Source organism: Hordeum vulgare, chromosome 4H (assembly GCF_904849725.1).
Source record: "Hordeum vulgare subsp. vulgare chromosome 4H, MorexV3_pseudomolecules_assembly, whole genome shotgun sequence".
In the NCBI taxonomy this organism is placed as follows: domain Eukaryota; kingdom Viridiplantae; phylum Streptophyta; class Magnoliopsida; order Poales; family Poaceae; genus Hordeum; species Hordeum vulgare.
In genome coordinates, this window is record NC_058521.1 from 604682486 (window position 1) to 604689190 (window position 6705).

At 48.1% G+C, this 6705-nt stretch overlaps 1 pseudogene; it reads left to right on the forward strand.

Moving 5' to 3' along the window:
* The first annotated feature begins 324 nt into the window (after positions 1-324).
* On the forward strand, positions 325-2778 carry LOC123447532 (annotated as a pseudogene).
* The last annotated feature ends 3927 nt before the right edge of the window (positions 2779-6705 follow it).

Sequence of the window (6705 nt, forward strand, 5' to 3'; positions counted from 1 at the left end):
AATTATTAGTATTGTTTTGTTACTAAAACACGTGGATGTTCGGCATTGCATCGATCAGCTGATGTTCATATTTCCATGATTCAATCTACTGGATTATCAACTTTTTTTCTATGCATAATTGCAGGTTGTGTGGCTCTCTAGGTGTATCTTTGTCACTAAACAATACTAATAATTACACTATCCTCCATTTTTTCACATTTTTTCGCCCCGAATCCCATCAAGAATATCTCGTTGTTCTTTTACTATGCAACTGCTCCAAGAGACACCTTGTAGTAAAATTCAAGTCTCCATTTTTTTCCATGGTATACCTATCACCACAATATAATGGTGTTCCCAACCCTACCAGGTACCCTCGTGTTGTTAGTTCTCTTCTCAATTGCCATGCCCGCTGATAACGATTCCATGGACTCGGGCCTCATCCTCCTAAATTCCGGAGGATCCGGGCAAGACGATGGTAGTGGTGGCCGTACATGGGACGGGGACACCAACTCCAAGTTCACACCATCGGTGGAAGGATTTGCAACTGTTGCCTCATACCAAGACCCTTCCCTCCACTGCATGGTCCCTTATATGATGGCACACATCTTCACTTCAAATTACACATATTCCTTCCCTGTCAGCCCAGGCCGCATGTTCTTACGTCTTCACTTCTATCTGGTTCCTTCTTTGGTGTCATGAGAGATAATCTTGTCCTCTTAAATGGCTAGCTTCAATGCTTCGCAAATAGCTCAGACAATCAATTGTGCCTACATTGTCCACGAGTTCTCCTTGAATGTTTCTTCACGTAGCTTGGACCTCACGTTTTCCCCATCAGCATTTCATAATGGTTCATATGCATTTATCAATGGCATTGAGATTGTGCCCATGCCTGACATCTTCACAACAGCTGACACAACGTTTGTCCATGGTGATTACATAGCTCCATTCACATTCGCCGTTGACTCGGACTTCCAGACTATGTACCGTCTCAGTGTTGGGGGCCAAGCCATTTCCCCGAAAGATGACACGGGCTTTTACCGCTCATGGGACGATGATTCCCCATACATATTTGGTGCTGGCTATGGGGTGACCTACACCAAAGATAGTAACGTGACTATCAGGTATACACCCATAGTCCGGAATTACATAGCACCACTTGATGTTTATGGTACAACTCTGTCGATGGGACCAAATCCACAGGTCAACCTGAACTACAACCTTACATGGATTTTACCTGTTGATGTTGGGTTCTTATACATTGTAAGGTTCCATTTTTGTGAGATTCAATGTCCTTTCACCTTAGAGAATCAAAGGACTTTCTACATCTACATCAACAATCAGACAGCGTGTGATGGCATGGATGTAATCTCCTGGAGCAGGGGAATTGGTAGACAAATATACAAAGACTATGCTATCGTGGCTAGTGGTTCCGGTTAGGTGGACATGTGGATTGCACTGCACCCTTATATTTCAAGTAGATCACAATATTATGATGCAATACTGATTGGTCTTGAGGTCTTTAAGCTACAGGGTCACAGATCGAACAATCTTGCTGAGCTCGATCCTCCACTTCCACAAAAATCTGATGTGGATCCTAATAGGCTATCTAACGGCGTAAGAAAATACAAAGGTGACATACTAGCAGCCATCGGTGGCGGTTTTGCTTTCATGTCGATTGCTCTTTTCAGCATGTGTGTTATCTGCAGACAGAAGAAGGTAGCCAAGAGTTGCTGCAAAACCAACTATACATATCTGAATCGTCCCACATGTGATCTTGTCCATCACTTCTCAATTGCCGAAATTCAACTTGCCACGAAAGACTTTGATGAAGCCCATATCATCGGCAGAGGCGGTTTCGTGAATGTCTACATTGGCGAGATAGATGGAGGGATAAAGGTGGCGATTAAGCGACCTAACCAGGAATCCCAGCAAGGATTTCATGAGTTCTAGGCTGAAATCGAGATGTTCTGCAATTTCCGCCATGGCCACCTTGTATCTTTGATTGGCTACTACAAGGACAAGAATGAGATGATTCTGGTGTATGACTACATGCGTCATGGAACACTACGCAAGCATCTCTACGGTACTAAAAACCCATCACTGTCGTGGAAGCAACGCCTTAATATTTGCATCGGCGCAGCCCGAGGGTTGCATTACCTCCACACTCGCACGGAGCAAGGAATCATCCACCGCGACGTTAAGACCACCAACATCATACTTGATGATAAGTTAATGGCTAAGGTTTCTGACTTTGGTCTATCTAAGGCATGTACAGACACCGACAAGCCGCATGTGAGCAATGCAGTAAAAGACTCCTTTGGATATTTTGATCCGGAGTACTTCCTGCTGTGGCGTCTCACCAGAAAATCAGATGTGTACTCCTTTGGGGTCGTGTTGTTTGAGATCCTGTGTGTGCGCCCTGTGATAAACACCAAGCTCCCAAACGAGCAAGTGATCTTGCGTGACTGGGCGCTATCTTGCCAGGAGAACGGTGTACTCAGGCAGATTGTTGACCCCTGCATTAAGGAGGAGATCACCCCCGAGTGCTTCAGGATATTTTCACAGCTGGCAAAGAAATGTGTTGCTGATCGTAGCATACATAGGCCATCAATGGGTGATGTGCTTAAGAATCTTGAGGCTGCACTGAGGCTGCAGGACAATTGCAGCCATGCCGGAGAGCCGTCATCTTTTCAGATCATCAGTCTAGTGCATTCACACAAAGCATCGACACACTCAGTAATTAGTGTGAGTGCATAGGAAGAGATATTTTCAGATATTGTTCATCCGGAAGGCCGATAAAACCACACTCCGGGTGAGTATTTTAATTTATATACAAGTTATATTAGATGGTGATTTATTTGTTCAATATACTATGTTCCGGTGGTTCATAATAATCTCAGATAATTTAATCTCCTGCAATCTTAGTAATTAATGTTGGAGTCTGATCATGCACTTACAACTGTTTCATTTTATTTGCCAGAGAGGAAGGAAGAGTAGAAAATTAAGGAGGCAAGAAGGTACATTGATCTTCCAAGGATGTATGTATAGAAATTGATGGAGTCACATGAGCACAAGTTGCAGCCTTGCTCCCTTTTTTATACGTAGTTGTGGTGTTGTTTCCCTCCCGCTGAACATGTTACATGTCTAGTTTCCTTCTGTTGTTTTTTGTTTGTCATTGTATCCCACCCTTGTGGCGTTGATTTTCTCTTAACGAATGAAACCTGGCTGTCGTTGTAAAGTGCAACCGAAATAAGCTACTAGTCTTCTCTTTGCTATGGTTAATGCTCTTCGGGCTCATAAAGTCCCCGTCACCGTGATACTACACGTAGGCCGCCGCCGCCACCACCCTCATGCACCCCAAAAGTTCAGCCAGGCATGGAAAAGGCCGTTAAGGTTCCATCGCCACGCTGCAGCGGTGCGGCGTCAACACTGTCGTCCCTGCCACCAACGCAGGCCAACCGGAGGCAACGAGGCAGGTACGAGCTAACCCAGATCGGATCCTAGGGGCCGAGATCTGGGCCTGCAGGACCGAAGTGCCACCATTGTCGCCCAACCACCAACGGCAGGACCAACGCCACCAAGACCACCCATGCCGCACCAGGGGAAGCCCGCCGTTCCGCCAGGTCACTGCCGCCGAGGAACACCACCAGGGGGCGGTGCGGGTCACGGGATGGGAGGGAGGGGACAGGGGCGCGACCGTTGATTGCCACATAGTTCTCACTGCGTGCCTATAGCTATCAGGCATGATTAAAATAAGGAAGTTTGGCATGGAAATTTGATACTTGATGAATCAATACCCTGTATTTCGGCACACCGGTCAACGGTAATGCTTGGTCAAATACTCCGGCCGGTCCTATATATTTTGTTTGAAAGTATCTTCGCACGACCGGGATTGACAACTGAATCACACCCACGATATGCTAATCCGGAACCTGACTAATAGCATACAAACTGGTCAGAATAGATCAAAACTACGAGTTTTGATGGGTTCCCCGTAACCGGACCCTAGGGTTTTTGAAATATTCGGATCGCAGCATGACCTAAAATCAGTGACTAATAACATACAAAATTGGCCACAATAGGCCAAAACCACGAGTTTTGATAAGTTCTCCGTAACCGGACCACATGGTTCCCGAAACGTTCGGATCCCAGCGGACCCAAAATAAGTGACTAATAACATACAAAATTGACCGGAATAGGTCAAAATTGCGATTGCGATTGACAACTGAATCACACCCACGATATGCCAATCCGGAACCTGCTCCGGGAAACTGGAATGAACAATGCATGTATGCATGCATGGTCGTACTTGGGACGGGGACACTGCTCCAAGTTTGCACCATCGGTGGGAGGAGTTGCAGCCGGCGCTTCATATCATACTAAGATCCTTCCCTCCCCTCCATGGTCCCTTATATGAGTGCACAAATCTTCACTTCAAATTACACCTATTCCTTCCGTGTCACTCCAGGCTGGATCTTCTTACGCCTCTACTTCTATCCGGTTGCTTATGGAAACTATGCCGTCTCCGATGCCTTATTTGTTGTTACAACAGGAAATCTTGTCCTCTTAAATGCATTCGATTCTTCGTGGACATCTTTTGCAATTAATTATTCCTGCGGAAAGAGGGCCCGAGGACTTTCACCCGGCTCCCGCGACTAGGGGCGACCTAGGGTTCCGCCCTCCCCTTCCCTTCGCCATCACCCCTCCCACCGCCGGCCGCCAGGTAGCCCCCCTCCACCTCCACCGCCCCTGTCCCTCCCCCTACTCCCAGATCCACCCTCGCGCCGCCTCCTCGGGAGGTGGCCGGGGCGACACATGAGCTCCTCCCCGCGCGCTCCCCCTTCCCAGGGAAGAGGCGGCGGCAGTGCAGTTCGGCCGGCTGCGGTTCGGCGACCCGGTGATGGTGGCCTGCGATGGGTGAGGTGGCGGAACTGCTCCTTGGCAGCAGGGCGGCGTGGTGGTGCCGGGTGGTTGGCAGCGCGCCCCCGACCCAGATTGGGCCTTCTGGGCCTTAGCGGGCCTGCTCCCGGTGTGGCTACTTTGTCTTCTGCATGGTGGTGAGGCGGAGCAGCTTGGACAAGGGGCGGCGATGTCGACGACATGCCTGTTGCAGCGTGATGGCGGGAGCTTTAGGGGGGTCCCGGTCGGGCCTGTGGGCCCATGGGACTTGTATGATCCTGCTATTGCGTCTGGTTGGCTACCGTCGTCGACGATGGAGTTTGAGCTCTCCCCCGTGCCGACGATGCTGCTGCTCCTTATGCCGGCTCCTCTTCATCTTGTGCATGCTTCTCCTTATGATGTCGTGGTGAGACGGCGCAGGGTCCTCAAGACCGTGTTGGTGCAGGTTGTCGGTTGGTTTGGTGGCAGGCTCCGGAGCACCCGAGGTGCAGGTTGGGATCGAGGGAAACCCCTATCGGTCCGGCCAACAATGACGCAGTGACGCCCTTGGGTGTCGCCAAACCTTCCTGGAGGGCGTCGGGGCTACCCTTCCTCGCGCCTCATCGCGTACCGGGGGAAACCCTTGGCAGAAGCGTCGTCATCGTCGACGTCGCATTCCTTCTTGGAGGTGCTTATGGGTACCGGCGCTTCGGAGGCCTGGAGCTCGGTGGAAGACTCTTGGTGGACGCAGCAGTCGCGAGTCTTTTGTGTTTTCTATCAATCCGCCGGTTTCGGCATTGGTTTCCTTTGTATTTTCTTTTCCATTTCTTTTGGGCGTGACTGTGTTGTTTCCGTTCCAGCAACTATCATCGAATGTTCTGGTTGGTTGCTTTGTAATATAAAGCGGGGGAACCGTTTTTCGTCAATTATGCCTGCATTGTCCTTGAATACTCGGTGAATGTTTCTTCTGCTAGCTTGGACCTCACCTTTTCCCCGTCAACATTTCTGAATGGTTCATATTTTTTTAGAAAAGGAGCAATAGCCCCGGCCTCTGCATCGAGAGATGCATGCAGCCATATATTAAAATAAAAACCAAGTCTTAACAAAATACATCAAGGTCTAGCAAAGAGTAAATAAAAAGATACAAGGCGTCTGTCGCGCCACAACCGGAGAGGATAATAGGCCTAGATGACTAAACACCTATCCTATTAATATGTCGCCATCCAAACTGGTTGAAGATACCCTGAGCTACCATCTCCCATCGGACACACCCAGTAACCAAAGGCTCCCTGGCTTCCATAGGAGTGAGTAATGACCACGTGTGGATCAAGGCAGTAGCCCTGAAGATAACTTGCAAAAAGTGAATATCGCGTTATCTATTAAACACTAAGTCATTTCTGCAATTCCATGCAGCCCAAAATAGTGTACAAGATCCTACACGAATAATTTTAAGCAGTTTGAACATCAACCCCCTGTAACCACGTCCCAAGTAACGTGTTTATACTATTAGGGGGACTGATGTTGAAAGCAATGTGAAGCGAGCGCCTTAAAAGTTTAGCCATAGGACAATGTAGAAAGAGGTGCTTAATAGTTTATTTATTCTGACAGAAGCCGCATCTTGGATTGCGTTTCAAATTATGCTTGGCCAGATTATCCTTCGTTAGAATAACCCCTTTGTGAACAAACGACATGAAGATCTTAATTCTTAGTGGAACTTTGACCTTCCATATATGCAATGATTTTGGAATAGGTGTTGAATCTATGAGATGCATGTACATAGATTTGACCGTAAAAACTGCATTAGTGGTCAACTTCCAATGAACACGATCACGGCAATCAGAGAGGTTA